Here is a 22,710-nt window from a genome sequence, read left to right as displayed (position 1 = left end):
GGGGGTCCTCACCGCGGTTTAGACACCATTCGGAGAAAACCGCCCATTTAAGGGCATAGAGGCGTCTCGTAGACGGGGCTCTAGCCTCAGAAATGGTATTTAGCACTCGCTCTGGGAGGCTGGTAGGCTCCCGTTGAGCGGCCAGAGGTGAAGCGCCCACAGTTCGGGACGAGGGTGCCACAATAAACCGTTCGCCTGAGAGAGGAGGTCTCGTCTCAGGGGCACGGGCCAGGGGGCTGCGGTTAGCAGCTGGGTCAGCTCTGACATCCAAGGCTGGTTCTCCCACAGGGGGGCCACCAACAAGACCTTGTGTCGTTGTTCCCTGATTCGCCTGATGACCTGAGGAATCAGAGCGATCGGAGGGAATGCATAGAGGAGGAGGTTGGGCCAGTCGTGGGCCAACGCGTCCTTGACCTTCGAATAATAGGCTGGGCAGTGAGAGTTGTCTTTGGAGGCGAAAAGGTCTACCTCGGCCTTGCCAAAGATTCTCCAGATCATTCGAACCGTCTGCGGGTGGAGCATCCACTCTTCTGAGGGGACGTTGCTCCGTGATAACATATCCGCTCCTTGGTTCAATCTGCCCGGCAAATGTGCTGCTCTCAGCGAGCGCAAGTTGAGCTGAGCCCACTCCAGAAGTCGCTCTACCATAAGGAAGAGGCGCTTCGAGGAGAGACCTCCCTGGTGATTTACGTAGGACACCACTGACATGTTGTCTGAGCGGATCAGCACATGTCGTCCCCTTAGCTCTGGCAGGAAAAACTGGCAGGCTCGACACACTGCTAGCATCTCTAAGCAGTTGATGTGGAGGTTCTGCTCCGCCTTCGACCAAAGGCCAAAGGTCGGTTTGCCTTCGCACAGCGCCCCCCAACCCATGTTGGAGGCGTCTGTCGTGACAACTTTCCTGCTGCAGACCATCCCTATGGTCACACCCTTTCTGAACCATTGTGGGTCCTTCCAGGGGGCTAGGGCTGTTACACAGGCCTGGCTCACCCTGATATGTAGGCGACCGTGTCGCCATGCGTGGGGCGGAACCCGTGGTTTCAACCAGCGCTGAAGTGGCCGCATGTGAAGCAGGCCCAACTGTAGCACCGGCGATGCTGCGGCCATGAGGCCCAGCATCCTCTGAAACGCTTTGACGGGGCGAGCGGTGCCGCTCTGGAAGGAGGCTGCAAGCTTTTGAATGGCCAGAGCGCGTTCCGGCGCTAGCACAGCTCTCATCTGAGCTGAGTCCAAAACTGTTCCCAGAAACGACACCCGTCGGCTGGGAAACAGTGCGCTCTTGGCAAAATTGACCCTGAGCCCCAGGCATTCTAAGTGGCTGAGGAGGAGGGCTCTGTGTGAGAGTAGTTGTACCTCTGACTGGGCCAGAATGAGCCAGTCGTCGAGGTAATTGAGAATGCGGATTCCCATCTGCCTGAGAGGGGAAAGAGCCGCGTCCATGCACTTCGTAAAAGTGCGTGGAGCCAGGGACAGTCCAAAGGGAAGGACCATGTACTGATAAGCCACTCCCTCGAAGGCGAATCTCAAGAATCGTCTGTGATGGGGGGCTATCTGGACGTGAAAGTATGCGTCTTTCAGGTCCAGGGAACAGAACCAGTCCTCTGAGCGAATTTGCGAGAGGATCTGCTTCAGTGTGATCATCCTGAACGACCTCCTCATGAGGGCGCGATTCAGGCGTCTGAGATCGAGGATGGGCCGGAGGCCGCCGTCCTTCTTGGGAACGAGGAAGTAACGGCTGTAAAAGCCTGATTCGCTCTGAGCTGGAGGAACCATTTCTATGGCTCCCTTTTCCAGCAGCGTCATCACTTCTGAACGTAGAACGTGAGCGTTCTTGCCGTCTACAGAAGTGGAGACCACGCCGCTGAAGCGCGGGGGTCTGCGAGCGAACTGGAGTGAGTAACCTCGTTCTATTATCCGTACAACCCATTCTGACACTCCGGGGATGGCCTTCCAGGCCTCGGCCCGCGTGGCAAGAGGTTGGATAAACACGAGCGATCGACTGCACGGAGGCAGGACGCTCGTGATGGAAGGAAGAGGAAATTTGCTCTCTCTTTGAGAATGTTTGTGTTTTATTTTGCCCATTATAACAACGGACGGTTGCAAGGACGCTTGTACGGGCCCTGTGTTTGCAACAGACACAATGTGCTCTGCACCCGGCGATGAGCGGAGTGACAAGAGGTTTTTTAAGAGAGGCCGCTTGGCGGGCGGTCCGGCCGCGGCGGGACTTGGTCCTCTCCTCTTCCTGGCCTGCAGATCAGGAAGACGCTGGAGGCGCAGGGTCCAACACAATCCTGGGTCGGGGCCCCTGGCGCTGCGGATGGGGGTAGCGTCTGGCCGATCGAGAACGCCCTCGCGTCTGCGGAGCCTTGGCAGGCTGAGAGGCGGAGGCAGGAGGCGGGGGCTTCGCAGGCTGCTTAGTCGGCACAGGCTTGGGGCGACTAGCGGCAGCAGAAGAGCTTGATCGCTTGGGCAGGAAGTGTCGCATGGCTTGCGACGCCTTCTGTGCTTCCGTGAAGCGTTCAGCAAAACCCTCCACCGCAGGTCCAAAGAGGCCGCTAGGCGAAATCGGTGCATCAAGGAAGGAAACCTTGTCTGCGTCCTTGATCTCCGTCAGCGTGAGCCACAGGTGGCGCTCGAGCACCACTAGGCTGGCCATGGACCGTCCAATCGCCTGGGCGGTGGTCTTGGTGGCGCGCAGGGCCAGGTCTGTCGCACTTCTCAGCTCCCTGAGAGTTGCAGGATCAGGTTCAGACTCGTCCATAGCAGCGAGGAGTTTGGCCTGATAGACCTGTAGAACCGCCATAGAGTGAAGCGCCGACGCCGCCTGTCCAGCTGAAGCATAGGAGCGTCCAGCGAGTGCTGAAGTGGTCCTGCATGGCTTGGACGGATGGGCGGCTTTAGCCTTCCAGCCGATGGCAGTGGGTGGGCAGAGATGGGCAGCCACTGACTCATCCAGTTGAGGCATTTTCCCGTACCCCTTTTCTTCAGCGCCGTCAATTGTAGTGAGGGCGGATGAAGAGGAAGTGCGGAGGCGGGCGGAGTAGGGGGCGCGCCACGATTTCGTCAGCTCGTCGTGAACTTCAGGGAAGAACGGCGAGGGTCGCTGTAGAGGGGCCTGACGGCGCCCCGGCAGGAACCACTCATCAAGACGGCTGCGAGAGGGCTCCTCTGGTGGAGACCAATCCAGTCCCAGCTCTTCAACCGCTCTGGAGAGGACACGGAAGAGCTCGGCGTCCATCCCAGCTGCAGCGGTGCTGGGCGCTGAAGAATGCGGGAGGGCGGAGTCTACAGCAGAGCCCGACAGCTCCTCCGCATCAGAAGCTGCCAATGACATGCTGTCATCGGCCAGCTCTTCGTCACTTTTTCCGAACGAGACCAGATCGCTCGCGGCAGCGGAGGGACGCTGGTCGGGCTGGGAAAAAAGGACGGGAGAATGCTCTCTCTGTGGCGAAAACGAGGCACGCGGGACTCGAGCCGGCGTGAGCTCGCTCTCAGCCAAGCACTGAAATCCTCTGCCCCGCCGCTTTTTCCTCACAGGTGCCTGGGAGGAAGAAAACGGGAGGGCGCGAGGGGCGGGATCGCTCTCTGAAAAGAAAGCGATCCGCGAGCGCAGAGAGGCGAGACTGAAACGCTCGCAGTGCGAGCATTCAGTGTCAGCGAGCGCTGCATCTGCATGGGATTTCCCCAAGCAGGAAACGCACTCGCTGTGGCCGTCATCGGAGTGCAGGGGAGCCCTGCACGAGCCGCAAAGTCGGCCAGGCATTTGAAACAACGCCTAAATTTGCTCTTTTAGAGTGCGTGAATTCGCCGGATGGCGGCAGCGAACAGACCGGGGCTTCTGCGGGGCTGGAGCGCGAAGAGCGTCGTCTCAGCAGGCAGGAGGTCTCTGGCTCAGCTGCGAGGCGTGTCAACGGCGATGGCGGCTTCTTGGGATCAGCGAAGGCGAGATGTCGTCGCTGAAGGAGAAGAAATCTGAGGATCCTATGGCGAGACGGCTGATTATATAGCCAGATAACCCCGCCCATTCTGGCGGGATCTGGCGGGCTCCGTCGCCATAGGCTCGTGCAGCTCCGCTGCCGACACATTGGTTCGTTTTATCACACTGCACAAACCAATGATCGTGCAGTTTCACTGCGTGATTGAATAAGGCTTCAGTAAAGGAGAAAAAAGGCTTTTTCCCATAGCGTCTTTAGCAAGACGCAGTACGAGTGGAGTATCGATAGGGAACAGTATATATACAGTTAAATTTTAATCTGTACACAGTATATACTGTATTAAACTAAAACATATCCACAGCATATGAACCAGAACTTGTGACCACACTCAAGAATACATCAGACAAAAAAAAAAAAAGTACCAAAACTGTAACTGGGGTGGTACCTTCTCAAAAGGTATAAATTTGTACCATAAATATCCTTAGAGGATACATATTATGACCTTAAAGGTACATTTTAGTTCCAAAAGTAAGTGTATTTTGGGTGGGAGTGCAAAAAAAAAAAAAATTTTTTTGACTGAAGATTATGAAAACAAATGTTTATTTTTTTGGTTTGTTTGTTTTTCCTGTGGATTCAATTGCATGGATTAATTGCTTACTGCAATACTATTTTTAATTCAATACAGACTTTAAAATAACAATCGCAGGTTGCCAGTCATTACTTATTTCTTGCTTCTTTCTTTAGTAGCCTTTTAACATCTGTGCTGTTATATTTTGCAGGTCTCTCATGAATAACTGAAGTGTGTTGATTGTTGTGCATGTTGCCACATCTAACTCCCTTTGGACGACTTAAAACTGAACTCTCAGCGTCTGCTCTTGAATATTTCAGTGTTATTATATAGTGACAATCAAAATGCAAATCTAAATGCACCAACCTTGGGTCACGGTAATAATATACCTAACAAGATGACCTGAAAATGTCCTATTCATCACCTGCCCACACACATACTCTCTCTCTCTCACACACACTCCCATAGAATTATCAAAAGTAATTCATCTGCGGTAATTGATCTTCAATCTAATTACAGCCTGACAGCACATAATAATCTAAGGTGAGTGTAGAGAGAGGCTGAACACTTACCAAAGTGAACTTTTGTACAGTGCCTTAAAATAGTATATAACATATACTTCATGTGCTCTGAGGTCGCTAGGCAACCGTACTGCAACGGGGGAGGCATCATGCCGTCCTTACAAGTGTGATGGAGGAAACCAGGAATGTGTAAGTTTAAAACTGTTTCATTCACAGATAACTTATAACCTTTTGCCAAAACACGGTGTATTTTATACAATAAAGCTATTTTGGTAGCACTTTATTTTACAGTCATGTTACTCAAGTAAATACTATGTACTTGGTACTAACTCTGAACCTAAATTACCTTTCTTAGGTACTTTCTTAGGTAGGTACCAGTGTTGGGTAAGTTACTTTCAAAAAGTAATTAATTACAGTTACTAATTACTTCATCAATATTGTATTTAAATTACTTTACTAATTACTCTACTCAATAAGTAACTTAATTATTCAAATCGCTAATTAGGCTACATCTTAAAATCCCTATAAACCTTAATAGAAATTAAACTCTATATTCTTTCAATTCGAGTCAAACATAGAATAGTTTAGCCTTTTAGCTTTAAAACAACTGTAATACTTAAACATTTTTATGAAAAAAATGTAACCACCTTTGGTTAACAAATAGAAATACTCTGCAAAATATCTGAATAACAAAAAGGCTTAAAAGTTAAACAATACATTTCAGTTTGGCAAGAGGTTCAGGAAAAGCCCAACTAGTAAAATCTGTACAGGTTTATGTCAAAATAACACGTTAACTAATGTAGGAAAGAATAAATTACAGAAATGATCTTCTCTGCTGCATAATGTCAGATCGCGCTGTTCTTATGAGGTAAATTTCTCATAGCAGGTCTTCTTTCAAAAATGATGAATATTAGATGATTTTTTTTTTTCTTAATATTTTACATTTTTTTTGTATCTAGGTGAGGGCATATGCGCGCAGGTGACTGCATATAATGAGCTCAGACACGGGAAAGACTGTACCTTGCTTTAGTTTCATACGGATTGCATAATCAGAAACATTAGTTTTTAATTTGAATTCGTTCAAGTGTCAAGTAGACACTTCAAGATTTTTAGATTCTATTGATTTTAGTCTTATATGTATCTGAGTCTGTGATTGCGTGCATTTTCTGACGCTCGCTAAAGCGTGCAATCGCTTTCTTATGTGCGCTGTTTTACCGGTTTCACTTTCGCTTTCGTTCAGCAAGAAGGGGAGAGGATGGAAAGTGGGGGGCACCGTAACTCTGCCCGCGAATGCCCCCTCTTGGTGCCGGCCCTGATTTGAGTATTTAAGGTTTCTCTGTGAATCAGGAAAATCTGAAAGTGAACGCACCCGCACGCGGAGGGTTAAAGCCGCTGCATTCAATATCTTTAGACGGTAAATTTAGATTTCAAATTCAATATTGCTTTTAGAACTGTTGAAATTATTTACTGTATGTAACGCAAGTACTTTATAAGTAACTGTAATTAAATTACCTAAAAATGAACAGTAATCCCTTACTTTACTTTTTCAGTGGATAAGTAATTTAATTACAGTAACGCGTTACTTAGTAACGCGTTACACCCAACACTGGTAGGTACACTGTAATACATGTAAGTGTATGTACTATAAAATAAAGTGCAACTGCTATTTTTTTACTCATATAATAATAATAATAATAACAATAATTGTCAAGAAACAGAAGCTGGAGGGGAAAAAAAAAAGAATCAAAACAGTTGAAAAATTGTATGTTACATAAGCAAATATTTATGTATTTTTCTGTTTGTTTATGATCCTACCAGATAAATCAGAGAGAAAGCACTGAAATCATAAGGAAATGAAAAGAAAGCTATAAAAGGAAGTTACCTAATGCCAAGACAACCCACGATGCATCACGACTGCCCAAGTGACTGAATTATGAAGCTGACTGTATTACAGCATGAAGATATGACATGCTTTATTATATATAGATCAAAGCCAACATTTATATATTTTATAGACAGGAACTGATTTCTGGAATTTTAGAAATCTGGAATAATTATATCTGATTCGTTCTGTAGTAACATTGCTGGTTATTAGAGTTTTCATTGTTAGGTTATATAAAGTGCTTCAAACATTTTAATTATCATTCCAATTTGACTGTTAAGAAGATTATTATTATAATCCATTTATCAATTTATTCCCAATATAATTTTAACAAAGAATCTTAAAAAATGCTTTAAGAATCAGTTGAAGTTAAATAAAACACTATTAAATTAAAAACATGTATTAAAATAGTCTGTGTAATCTAATTACTGACCCTAGAAAATTGCATACTGTATAATATGGCTATATATAAATTTAATTTACAATATCATTGTCACATATAATGAGAACATCAAACAGATTCACAGCCCAATTTACCTTTTGCAACGTGACACATTTTCAGGTGAAACTATTAAACAAGAAATATAAAGGATATAATGTGAGTTGATTGTATGCATTAAAAGTCAGTAATACAAAAGGCATTACATACACTTTAGTTGCTATTGCATACTTTAAAAATAGTAATATGTACTATTTATGGGGAAATATGTATTGCTTTTTAGCATTTGTACCCTGGTTTTTAGCTTTTGTACTTTTTTATACCCCAGATACTGCCTCAGCTTTGTGCCTTTTTTTTTTTTTTTTGAGAGAGAGAGAGTGTAGGAATTGATTATATTTGTAAAAAGCGATGTGGTTTTACACGGCTGGAGGGGATGGGTTGAATTAGATGAAGTCTTGATGACTTCAGGTAAAAAAGTGCCACAAGTTGTCACATTTTAATAATAAAAAAAGTTTTCTAATAATTTGCACATAAACAGTGTACATAAAGTCAGAAAAATGCATTAAGGTTGTAAATGTTGACTTTACAAAGACATGCTCCGAAGAAGCACAAAGCACGCAAAGTGCCTCCAAAGAGTGCATCCAACACACTTAAGGACAGTTCCAACAAAAGAGAGCAGAAAGGTGGACATTTACTGACAAAGCGGAATTACATTGTCAAGAGGGACACGCCAGAGAGGGAGACAGTGTGTGCAAGTGAGTGTGTGTGAGAGAGAGAAAGAGAAAGGGCATGAGACAGACAGAGAGAAAGACTGCAAGGGACTCTGGGGATCTGACAGGTGGTGACGGACGACCCTTCTGGGGGTGTTGTGTCAGAGCAGAGCTGCCAGCACCACAGGGAGCAGGACTCAAGACATGTACATGTGGTCATGCGAGAAAGAGAAATATTGGAATTGAGAGAGATTAACGTTCATTAAAACAGAATACAGTATGTATAGAAAATTACATTTTAATTCAGAAGAAACTATGCACTGAAAAAACAGCTATACAGACTATATAGAAGAAAAAAGTTTTATAGCTAAAAACTAAGAAAATAAGACAGACTCTTAAAAGTAAAGGTTGTAATTGACCCTTCGCAAAAGACATGGCACTCTCACACCACACATGTTCTCATGCAGTGAGAAAAATACATCGCAGAGTAAAGAGGACACTGACAATGTGCCGAGAGAGCAGGTTACCTCTGGTATGAAACAAAGCCTTAGCTTTCAAATTGCCATTTGTGACCCATGCTGGCAAAATGAGTAGTAATATGCACAGGCTAATTTTGAGCCACAGGTAAAAAAAAAAAATTAAAAATTTTTTTAATTGTTTTTAAGTCGGATTTAGGTTTCCAAAAAAATAATACATTAAGCCCTCATCTAGTGATCCCAATAAATATACACAGAAATGCAGTATTTAAAAATTGGCAGCGGTGAAAATAGCAATGGATTCTATTTACACCAAGTGAAAATAGCAGTATTTTTTAACGATATGCTATTTAGCTATATATTCTATTTACACTATGTTAAAATAGCAAGACTTTCTGATATTTATAATGCTTATTGCAAATAGTGGCAATTATCTGCACTTCAGTATTGTAGTACATTATAAAACAGTTCGCAATAATAACGTATTGAGTGCAAATTATAGATTTAATGCAAAGTTTTAAATAGATACCACCTTATTGGGACAATAAAGCCACACCCTACCCGATACTTTTATTTTCAACTTTTTGATTATTTCCTTCATTTTTATTGAAAATAAATACATTTCTTATGCGATATGAGATTTGAAAAGTTCGGCAAAAGGCGGGTTTGAACTATGGGTCGATCGCGTCAAAAAGCATGTGTCTTACCATCTATGCCACTGAAAATTATGTGAAACAAGCATCTTTTTTTAGTGTTGACTAACCCAATCACACGTTGGTGGGCGGAGTTAGTGTAAATAGCCTTTGCCAACAAGGTGGGCTATTTGCACTTAGTGTAAATAGACACTTCGTTAATAATTCACACTAAGGGTGTCACAATATACTGACGATAACCGTGATATTCAAATCATGAAATATCGACATCGTGTTAATTTTGGGTGTGACGATATACCGGTATTTGCGATAACCACAATATTTAAAATGAACAGGACACTTATATGATAACACGACATGTAAAAAGCCTACTCCAGCGCCAGAAGTGGCAGTATTGCACCTTAACACTGACAACTGTCAAACAAGAAGACGACACGCTACTCCGAGAAGAACCATGTTCAATATTATACAGATAGTAAGTTATAAGTCATTATTTTACTCGTCATGGTATGGGAAAAGTAACATTAACCTGTTAACAGCAGTTTCCTGTGTTCATATATTTAAATAAAGGGGTTTCTTTTAATAAGTACCGTGGTTTCTTTACTTGTCTAAATTTTGTATTTGTATTTGCAATCAAGTCATGGCCACAATGAAGTGTGTAGCACTTGATTTCTTTGTTTAAATCTTTTTACACGATCAAAACAAATCTAGAAAAACAATCAGTTATGTCTTAAGTGAACGTTTGGGGAACTGTTGGCGAAAAAATGTGTAACATTATATGTGGGTCATATAATGACATGTGGTCATGTTTTGGACCACAAAACCAGTCATAAGGGTCAATTTTTCAAAATTGAGATCTATACATCATCTGAAAGCTGAATAAATACGCTTTCCATTAATGTATGGTCTGTTAGGATAGGACAATATTTGATCAGGATACAACTATTTGAAAATCTGGAATCCGAGGCTGCGAAAAAATCTAAATATTGAGAAAATCGCCTTTAAATTTGTCCAAATGAAGTTCTTAGCAATGCATATTACTAATCAAAAATTAAGTTTTGATATATTTACGGTAGGAAATTTACTAAATATCTTCATGGAACATGATCTTTTCTTAATATCCTAATGATTTTTGGCATAAAAAAAGGATAATTTTGACATATACAATGTATTTTTGGCTATTGCTACAAATATACCTCAGCGACTTAAGATTGGTCCAGGGTCACATATTAGATCTGTGCATTACAGTGGGTCTTAATATATAGGACGTTTGTCTCAATATTAATCAAACAATAAAAGAAAAGAGGGAATCACTCACTGCTCTTGATTGAACTGCTTTTGTAGTTTTAATAATACATATATTTGTAATGAACACACTAAAAGGATTTTTACATTTGATTATTTGTTTTTCTTACTTGAATGCTTTTGTTTAGATATAACATAGAAAAGGTAATGCACACATTTCCCCCTTATATTGACTGCTTTTTGCATTAGTCTTATTTTTAATAACAAGAATAAAGCTATATATAGCTATATTTGATTTATTAATATAGTAATTATTATTAAGAAATGAACTGGAGGAAAATATGCAATGTTGCAAGATGGTTTTGCTTTGGAACCTTCAGAAAACTTTAGTTCGATTTTTCTCTGAACTGAGTTTGCCGACTCTGTCGACTTCAAACGGGTGTAGCTCAGTCTTTTTTTTTTTTTTTTGTCATTTTCATTTTCATGGTTTCGTTTTCATATGAAATTAAAATTAACTTATTTTTGAAAATTTTCAAGAAATTCAAACAACTACTGTTTTTGGATCTTTAACGTGTCGGGACTCAAGACAGATCACTGTAGTGCCTCAGTTCAAGTGGCACATGAACTGATTGTCTTTTCATATTTACTAAAGCAGGACATAAACATAAATGAACATCAGAAGGTATTTTCACCCTGGAAAGATGTCACTACACAACATTTTGTAAGTTTAAGTCCACCGAAGTTAATTTACTCTTCTGTCTGATTTGTTTGTTGGACAAAACGGCAGATTTGCCATTATAATTGTCAAGTCACCTTTATTTATATAGCGCTTTTAACAATACAGATTGTGTCAAAGCATCTTTGCCGAATTAAATAGGAAAATAGTGTGTAATAATGCAAAAGGACAACAGCAAACACTCAATTTTCAGTTAAAGTCAATTTGGTCCGATCGTGTGTCAATCAAGCTCCCTCCGAAGGGTTATAGCCTTAATTTTTCAGAGTTTCAGAATAGAAACTCTAAGTTTTATGTACTCGCCCAAGCCAAATTTCACATGCATTTGACACATGGGGAGGGTTCATTTTGGACTAATTTTGAACTAAACATTATGTTACAAGTTCTAACTGTAATATAAATTTTAAAGCTTTCTATTCTCTTTAAACATCAACAATTGACTCGTTTCTGTCCATGGCAGGTAATTTTACGACATAAGATAAAAAAAGTCTACTAATCTATGAAAAAGCAACCTATGAACCATCCAATTTTCCACTGGGAAGACACTTCTTGAAATATACTGTACAAAGATCAAAATGTCATTAACTGACAAAACGGTTGAAGCGCGTGTGGCATGCTCTCTGTATCTCCACATTAAATATAGATCAGTGGAGCATGACTTCAGAACAATAACACTAATAAAAGACAGTTATTACAGCCATTATTTTGAGCATTCTGAAACAATGAATCTGCAGCTCAGTCTGTCCTAATACACAGTACTCTCTTTTTAAAGTTTTTTTCCTCTCAAAAAGAACAAAACAGCAGGGAATTATTAGAAAATGGAGGGTTAATACATGAAGTTAAAAGCAAGAAAAGAAACAAATGAACAGAGATAAAGAGACGAAAAAAGAGACTAACTTCAACCAAGAGCCACCAGGAAATCCACCTGACAGTTGCCATGGCAACATAGGTGAAGATGGGCCAGACGCCAGGCCCGTGAAGCGTCTCTTAATTGGAAGGCTTTTAGCCTTGGCTCTCTAACGCACAAACACACACATCATCTGTATCCTGCACATTCTCCTATATCCTCATACACATACATATGCTGCTTTAGAATATATATGAGCACTAATATCAAAATGAAGTTAAATGAACTGGACAGAGAGAATGCGGGCATTAGACATTCTAAATGTGCTTCAAGTTTTGTGCTTGATTTGAGAAAAAAAAACAAACAAAAAAAAAACTGGAATTGCTGTTAAACTAACAGTTCACAGAAAAGTGAAAATTTGGTCATTATTTACTTACTCTTACTTTTTCTAAACCTGTATTTGCCCAATTTTCACCCCATATTTGTTTTGTACACACATAAAGTTGCTCTACAAGATTAAATCCCTTTCATCAGTTATTAAAGATTCAGGATTTCATATTTGCATGTGTATTAATAGTTTTGAAAGTGTTTGTTAGTTTAGCTTGTTTGTAACAGGGTAAACAGGACACGTATTTCCATGTCTGTTTTTCACAGCAGTAATAGCCACTCTTTGATCTGTGTGTACCAAGCAACAAGTGAACAGCCTGCTCATTCATTTAGAACTAGATCATTTGTATGAGAAAATAGTCTGTTTTTAGTCTACATCTCCACAGGTTTGTTTACAGTATGCAGCAATTCTGAAAGATCTGTAGGTTTTGTGTGTGTGTTTTGGGTGTCAGGGGTTTGGGACACCCCCAACAAGGTTATTATTACTTTGAATTTTCAGTGTCTTGTGTTATCTTTCAGTTTAGATTTAGTTCTTTTAGTTTTTTTATCCTATTTTAGTTTCTCTTTAAGTTATATCGCTTATAGCTAGAGTTAAAATCTAAATTACATTTTTGAATTTAAAACTTTTTTATATGGCAACATATGGCAATGCAAAACACTATACTGCGCATACTACAAAAAATAGTCATGATTTCATAGATTATATTATTGCATAACCAACTGAAAACAAGACACACTGATTGCCATAATGACAAAGAATCAACCATAGATAGATTTGATTCATACCAGTGACTCAAATCTTCTGAATCAGTTCACCAATAAGATTCATTCAGATTCATTCACGAATTCAATGTAAGTTACTGTATATCATAAACCTGTAAGTTATGGTATTTTCATCAGAAATATTACTATAATTTATTACAATTGCATGTCTATAATACCTTTAGAAAGTTCTCTGTTAGCATGCATTTTAATCATAAGTAGTTTTCACACCAGAGGAACTAATTCATAGTTCCTAGAACTATTGGTGGAAGTTCCTGGTTTTTGGCATGTTTATATCACAGGAACTAGGAACGTATTTAGTTCTAGGAACTCCATTTGGAGGAACTAAATTAGCTCCTACTTGTGACGTAAGTGTACGCTAGTTGGCCATATGACACACAGGCAACCCGGCATTTTTAAAAAGCCATTTAATCCACGAACACAGAAAACAGCGATAACAGCATTTAGCTCCCTGTTGTCTGCAGCACTGGGTTCTTTACGGCCTCAATGATATGTAACACTGCAAGTTGTCATAGGTGATTTACTCAAATGTCCATGTAATTTCAATTGCATAAATTGTGCGTTTACATTCCATCTCCATTATCACGAAACCCACAAAACACTGTTCTGATCACAGCGTCCTCCATTCACTGATTGTTAACGTTTGTAAATGCCGCGAGTAAAGACGTCGCTGTTGGCTGCTTCAGAGTTCCTGCTGCCAGTGCGAATGCAACAAAACAGCCCAAGGGGGAAATTGGTTCTCTAGGAACCACCATGCTGGCTAGTTCCTAGAACTACACGGTGCAAAAGCCCCTATAGCTACTCTCTGGAAGTATGTGATTTTAAATCCACCATATTTGCTCTTAGGCAATCAGATCTGTACACAATTGTTTTTTACCCAATCACCTGAGCCGTAAACTAAATCTCTCATCATCAAAGAGAAAAAGCACTGATTGGCTATCACAAAAATGATTTGTTTGCTCAAAAGATTTGTTCAAAAACTGAGCCGTTCACAACAGAAACACCACAAATGCACTCAAATTCCTAAACCCAGCAGTGTGTCTGCACATATCTGTGGACACAAAAGGTAAACCATAGACCTATGAAACAGGCTCAGCAAAGAGAAACAGCACCATGGGAGGTGCTGATGGCAATGCTGTGTGAACGTTATCCGCTCTGTGTGAGTCTATTACTGATATATTGATAGAACGTTGCCATCCCAGCAGGGAATTTATAGGACAATGTTGGGAAAACGTTATCTGTGAAGTGGAGAGTTTAGCATGGCATTGAGGCAGAAACACACACGTCTCAAAATACTCCGAGTGAGAGGGGAAAGCCAGAGAACGAGGGAACGATGGCAGAAAGTGGAAACTGTTTTGGAAGGAAACCAGATAAGAACTGGGTAAGTGAATACACACAAGCTCCAATGACCTTGGACTTACTATTTTACTAGTGGACTATTGAGATTATAAGGGCAATGCGAGACTGGCTAGAACAAGTGAGATAAGTTCTAAACCTTTATCCAAAATAAAATGATAGAAATGTATATACATTCTTAGATACCTCCTTCTTTATTACATACTATATGCTAATCATTTACATGAACCTTAAAGGCATATAAATATCAACAAAATTGCTGTTAATATTGAGGATACTGTCAAATTTAATATGGTGAGCTGAAGTTTCACAGTACTGCATGTCGATTGTTCGAAGGTCATTTAGTTTCAAAAGGTTGTGTCTATAAGGTAACCTTCAGTCTACAAAAAAGATTCTTAAGATCAATCAAAACATTGGTTCACTAACATGCACTTAAAAAAGTTACATTTTTACAAAAATGTAAAATAAGTGCTTTAGTTTGACTAAAGCAATGCCAATTTTTGAGTAAGACTAATGGATGTAGATGAATGCATATTGGCTTCATCCAGTACATATAAACTCATCACTCACCCTCATGTCGTTCTAAACCTGTATGAGTTTCTTTCTTATGTTGAACATAAAAGAAGATATTTTAAAGGATGCTGGTAATCAGAGAGTTGATGGTCCCCATTGACTTCCATAGTATTTCTTTCCCCACTATGGAAGTCAGTGAGGACCAACAACTGTTTGGTTCTTTAAAATTCTTCAAAATATCTTCTTTTGCGTTCAACATAAGAAAGAGACAGGTTTGGAACGACATTAAGGTAAGTAAATGATGACAAAATTGCTGATGACATTATATATGCTGATTATTATTGCGAAGCTATCTGGCCAAATAGTTATTCCAGGTAATGAATCATAGAATCACATATATGGAAAGATGGTAGATTTCATGCAAACCCATGCTGACAATTTGGTCTGCATAGTTCTAGTTAAAGAGTCTTGGAAGTTTCCGCCTCAACAATCACAGGAAAGATCTCAACTTTCCACTCTGACATGTTGACTCGCTTGACACGTCTACTCATTAATTAAATTTGAACCTTCCACCAAGGTAAGACCTCCCCCCACTCAATTGCTGTCTATTTTGGTGGACGGCTATGGAATCGTCTAGATGATCTCCTTGCGAACAGTATACGACACACAACTTTATATTCATTGAGTATATATATTCACTGACAGTGACAACCTCTCATGGGCACTGAACTTATCCTTATTAACTTCTTCCTAAGGTGAGAGCTGGTCTCCAAACCCCCATCCTCTCCAACTTATACAGGTGTGTCACAGAGCCTCCCGAATTGGTCCATTACTGTCTGTACAGGAACAGCGTTACCCTCAGATAGAAAGGGCCTGGAGCGGTTCATCAATGGGGACTGTCTTCCAACTGTCATGGGTGTCTGCTCTGAGAAGAAGGCCTGAGTGTATTAAGGAACAACTTGGTGCCATTGTGTAACTCGGGGAATAAAATTTCAGAATTAGCAAAGGATAATAGAGATGCAATGGGCACAAGCCATGAAAGAGAGTATTAGTCAACAGATTATGCATGTGGCTTCATTTTGCTTAGTGCGTCAAAGTTTTAACAACAACATTTTATATATACATATTTATATACTTATTTTTGCATTTGGCCTCTTGGGTCACGACCCACTGCTTGGCATAAACCAGTCATTAGGTATTAGACATTAGGTATTGAGAGGAACCAGGGTTTTAATTCTTCAGGGTAAGAGGAAGCAGCAAAGTCTGCGGAATAAATTGACACAAAAACGGAGAGGTGAGGTCAGTTTGTACTAAAAATAAAATATAAGGGAGCAAAAGAGGTTGATGCAGAAGGGCAGAAATTTACTGTGATTTCTCGTGGGAGATAACATTTTGTAGAAAACTAGAACGCAGCGGCGAGATGGCATTTGAGCAGAGCTCTGAGAATTATGGTCAGGTGGTCAGAGAGTAAATGGATGGACAGAGATGTTTCATGGGGAGATGTCAAACCAAAGGCGTTTAAAGAGAGAATGTTTTTCTTTTTCTTTTTGTGCCTCTTACAACTGAAAGTCAGATTGATTGAGAAAAAATACTTGCAAAGACCAAACGATTCTGAATTCTGGTTTCAGTGAGATAATCATTGAGAGTGTATATAGCAAGCCAGTACCAATAAGAAGAGATTAATCATGCCATGGCAAACAGTGTAACAGAAACCACTAAAGGAGCACATAATAATGAGTGGGACACTGGTGAGAGAGCTGAGTAAAATATATCCGAAGTGTATCCAAAATCATGCACTGTCTGAGTGGGTACCACATTTGATGAGCAACAAACGTAACAGCCGTTAAAAACATATGTTCTATAGAGTATGAATATGTGTAGTGTGAATTAAATCTTGCTGTACTGCACCCTCCGCATTGTCACTGTCATGTGTCTTACAGCGACATTTGTGTTGATTCATTGCGATTGACAACTCCACTCCCGTGGCTTCATGTGTCCATCAGATGCACAATTTCGAATCTCTGCTGACATCATAGGTCATCCAGGTAATTATTACCTGCTGCTTTGGAGATGGAAATTCTGATTTCTGACATTCTACTCAATTAATATACTGTTTTTCAGGTACTATATAATAGAGAAGTGGGTGGGGGAATTAGTGAGAGGGTGGAGCACAGCACTGAGTGGGAGGAGCAATGATGAAAGGGTGAAATACTGGCGAGACAGAGGAGCACAAGGCCAGTGCATGGGTGAGAACACTGGTAAGAATGTGGAGCAAAGCATAAGTGAATGCATAGGGCAATGGTAAGTTGGCGGTGAATAGGCAGGGCAGTCAAAGTGGGCGGTGCAACAATAATGCTGCCTTCACGTGCTGTTGGAAGAACGCCTCTCAAGTCGTATTTACTACTGAGGAACTGGCATAAACTTTAAACATGTTGGAAGGGACAACAATTGCTGCTGTCAATGCTATTTTTACAACAACTACATCACTTTGTGTTGTTGCTAAAGTAGTGTATTTATAGGCTATATATGAACGGTCATTTGAAGCATATTGAATGTTTATAAACAGTGCATTTGACCGACATTACAGAATTGTCAGCAAACTGAATATCTTACGCGGTGAATGCTTATGTGATTGTCAACCAATGGGACGCTACAGTTTATTCTTTCCAACAGCAAAGCACAAATGCGACAAGCTCGTAAGCACGACTTCATAAGTGGGAAATAGGTCATTTCCGATAGCACGTAAAAGGCAGTTTTAATCAGTCATTTTAATAATTGAGTAACTTCACTGTTAACTTTTTTAATCAACTGATGTTAATGCAGTTTAATATTTATAGGTTTGAAGTCTATAATTGTAATCACGCAAACTCAGATCCGAGCCAAGAGCGTCTGGATGAACAGTAATGGAGAGGAAGACGCAAGAGCAGTGCATTCAATATTTTTTGGAACAGACTGGCATATCGAGCAACGTGAGAGCTGTCGAATAGAATCTGTCAAAAACAAGTAGACACAAGCCAAGTTTTCTAAAACAAGAGTCACATGGATGCACTGGCAGGAACAGAAGGGATTAAAAGCAAAACTCACAAACTGCATTTGAAATTTTCAGCAAGACACAAAGCAATATTTCCCTGAAATATAAAGCGATACATAACCATTAAAATACAGTATATGAGCCTTGAGCTGACACTGACCCACACACAGATATACAGGAAAATCTATCACGTTATCAGTAGCCCTGATGGAGTTCTTTTTGTATGTGTGTGAGCTGGCAAGTTTGTGTGTGTAATCTGACTGATTTGATAAGAGTCAGACAGGCCTACCTGAGACCTCAGCCGCCAGGTCAATGTTATCAGGCATCTCAGCGGACAGCCAGCAGAAAATAAGGCCTATCTGAGACACACACACACACACACATACACGTAGGATCGATTCTTATCGACAAACTCAGTAATTACATTTCATTAGCTTTAGCTACTAATCCAAGAGTTCCTGAGAAGACCTGAATGAAACAAGGAGAAAGAACGATAGTGAGAAAAAAGTGGCATGAAACAAAGAAAACAGAAAAAGGATTGAGGAAATATAGTACAACAGGAAACAATTAGACAAAAAGATGAAAAAGTAGAATGTACTGATACTCACACTATGGATTAAGAGAAGTGGATTTTTCTAGGGAAAACTAGGAAAAAGAAAAGTATGCCATTATTTACTCATCCCTCATAACATTCCAAACTCATTTCAACAAAACAAAGTGAAAAAAAAAGGAAAATCTGAATATTCCTACTTCCATACTATATAGCAGGCGAAAAACAGTATGCGAGCTGAGTAGCATGTCCGAATTCATGGTATTCGTAAAACAGTAAAGAACTATCCACTTCCGGTGTAATTCTAAAGTGTGCAACCAGTGGACACATTGAGGGCACGGAAGGAAGAGGATTTGAGACTGGTAGTGAAGCAATCCAACTTATGCAGTACTGTATGTCACATGACAGTAACAACAAGATGGATGTGGTACAAACATCTTTCATACTTCCCACATTCATACCATATACTTTTTTAATGGTCGCAAAGCAAGTTCCAAACCAAATGTAGTACCTACTACATAGTATTCGATCTCGGACTTTATGTACGAAACATGATTTATCAAACTTTTGTACAAAACTATATTGTAAATTTACAAAAAAATGGAGAAAAAAAAACGTCTCTAGGTTATGTATGTAACCCTAGTTCCTCGAGGGAACGAGACGCTGCGTCCGAAAACGCTAGGGGAACGCCTAGCGTTTTCGGATGCAGCTCGAGTTCCTGAAGAGGAACTGAACCCACTTGCATTTGCGAGATCCCTGTGCATAAAAATGCAGATGTGCGTATCTAGAGCTGGCTAATGAATGCTAATGACTTGCTATTGCTCAAGTATCTTGCTGCACTTGCTTCTCAAGCAAGAAAGTGTCTACAGAACGTCATATTATTTGCTGAGAGTGATGAAAGGTTGTAAAAAACAGGACGTATGGAAAGCCCTTATATGGAGAAGGTTGGGAATGTTATGCAAATTACTAAGCTTGGGCACACTGTCGCTCATTTAGAAAACTCCAAATTCATTGACATTATAATGAGGTTAAGAACAAATTCATGTGCGTATGCAGGTGTTGTGAATTAGACAGTAGTTCTCCTGTGCGTACATATACAAAACGTCCATGCAATTATTAGTGAATGAGACCCACTATTTATCAAACCATAAAGACAATGCAATTTAACTAAATTAAATCCATCATGGCCATTACATCAAGACCAGCTCGTGATGATTCTGGTCCCTTTCTTTTTTAACTTAAATCAAAATTGCATGTCACTAATCTGCTGATGTACTGCTGTTAAAATAACATTACAATAACTTTTTGAGAATAAAAGCAGTTTTGTTAATGCTAAAAATGGCAAAAGTAGAATTTTCCCAATTTTGCTATGTAGCTGAATGCACCTGCATCACGTTGCTAATGGTTGCTTGTTGCTAACGCCAACTCTCGTGGAAAATTAATTGCTTCGGACACTTTGGCAACTCACAGACTGCGAATTGCAGTGACTATTAAAACGTCGCGGCACGATGCAATACATTGCCAGTTGCTTTCAGTGTAGACAATCGGCATGAGTGTGTGGATTCACACACAACACAAAGGCCTGTCAGCTGCTGACAGCAAACTACACTCACCTCCGTCTGTAAGATCACAGTCCATTTCACACCGCAACATCCATCCTTCACACACATCCTGAGATTTCAAATACAATTGCACAGATCTCTCTCTCTCACACACACACACACACTTTGAAGGCATTTAGTCTCACATTTGGACCAGCAAATATACTCCGCTGTCTGTTTCACTTTCTTCTTTGCTTTATTTCCCTGCTCTTCCGTTCCGTCTCTGCACATTTGTCCCCTGAAGGAGGGCGTCAGAATGTTAATGAATTTTAAATGACTAATAGAGCAGACAGAGAAACCTTTATTCTTTAAAGGCACACCAAGCGCTCAATGACTCTTTTTAAAGCTAGTGTCACCATCTACGACTGCACACTAACTCAATTTCCTTTTTCATTTTCTTCATAATCTTTGTAAATTTCTTTTAACTAGAGGCAGAACATTTTTAATGTTTATTTAATGTGTTTTAAAACTCAATAGCTCTGTGTTTGTGTGTGTCAGGCTAGAAACATGTTCTAAGCTGACACAAACTATAACACTCAGGTCAATGTATTGCAAGTGTATAGTACATTAGAGATTTTGGCATCACTTTATTTTAAGGTGTCCTTGTTACATGTTACTTGTACTTACTATTATAATAACAATAAATTATCGATAATTACATGCATGTAACCCTAAGCCAAAACGCAATCCTAACCTTAACCATATAGCAAGTACATGTAGTTAATTAATATTACTAAGTTCTTAAATGTAAAATTACACTGTGACAAGGACACCTTAAAAAAGTGGGTAACACTTTATTTTAAGGTGTCCATAATACATAGTAATTAAGTAGTTAAGTACTTCGTAGTAGCTTTTGTACTTACATAAAATAAAATGTACTTCCCATGTAACTAAGTTATGGAACAGTCTGTTCTTACTGTTTGTAATTATGTAGATGTAATAGGCAGCTACTGTTACACATATGTAACAGACCAAGTCTGTTACACAACTACTTATGCAACCAAAAGATTGCTACATATCTGTTACAGACTTTATACAATGTATTTATAAATGTAAATACACAGACACAAGCTACTTAAAATAAAGTGAATCAAGATTGTACTTAAGTGTACTTCATGTGTATCTATACTGTACACCTTATCCAGCTGCACCTTAGTTTGATTTAACCCACCATTACACAGCTTAAATACAGGTAATAACTTTATAATTACATTAAAATTACAGAATATTACACCGGCATAATATACTTAAAATAAAGTGTATCACGATTGTACTTAAGTGTACAAGTAACTGTGTAACAGACTCAGCCTGTTACATGTGTGTAACAGTAGCTGCCTATTACATTACTACATAATTACAACCTGTAAGTACAGACTGTTCCATAACTTAAGTTACATGGTAAGTACATTTTGTTTCAAGTAAGTACAACAGCTACTACTAAGTACTTAATTAGGTATTTACTCTGTATTATGACACCTTAAAATAAAGAATTCATATGGCACTAACAAACCCCAGTATTTAAAGGAGCAATAAAGGCATCTTCAAATAATATTAAACCAGATGTTTTATTATTCAGGTAGCTACCAATAAATATGCTAACATTTTAACTAACTTGTTTAGCAAGATTCTCTGAAAACTGTTGTTCCATAAAGACAATAACTGATATGAAAGAAAGAAAGAAGACCACTAATGGACATTTTCACTAAAAGTATACTTGCAAATAGCATTCTGAAATATTTCATGTAAACAGTTCAAAATCAAGCTAATATAGCTAGACGAATTTGAGTTTATAAGGTTACAGAATATGATCTACACTAGATTTGACCATTGTCGCTCTGCAACAGCTTCAGGATATGTCAAAGTGAACATTACAAATCCATTAGCCCTGTTGTCGGTAGTAGCACAAGTGCGTAAGTACCATTTTTTTTCAAGGATAAAATGCACATTTTTTTTTTTTTTTACATCTGAAGCATGCTGCAACTGATGTGCCAGAACTACTTATAAAATGTAATAATATAATATAATCAAATCAAGTTTTGCTTTAAATACACTTAAGCTTGCCATTTATAATAAATGTTGTTTAATTAATGCTGTTAATTTATGTTTGTTTAAACTATTTTTCATTCTCGTTATTGTACTGTGTGTGTATTTGATGTGGAGTGGGAGAAAATACATGTTTACAGTGTATATAATGTCTGTAAACATTTTTTTTTCTTTTATTTACCAGTATTTTACATTATTTTTGAAAGAAGTAATAAAATGTCATTTCAATCCAATTCAAGTTTATTTTTTATAGCGATACAAATCGTGGCAAAGAAGCTTTACAGAAAATTTCAGAAAAAGTTTCTACATTATATTTAGGAGTAGATTATTAGTAGTGACTATAGCAGAAATGTCCAGTAAAAATCAAACAGTTAGTTACAAATTACATGTAATCAAACAGCACTTTTAACTGCAATGATTATATGATGCGACTAAAC

The sequence above is a fragment of the Barbus barbus genome (genome assembly GCF_936440315.1).
Source record: "Barbus barbus genome assembly, chromosome: 39".
NCBI classification, from domain to species: Eukaryota; Metazoa; Chordata; class Actinopteri; order Cypriniformes; family Cyprinidae; genus Barbus; species Barbus barbus.
Note: the sequence above shows the minus strand (reverse complement) of the source record.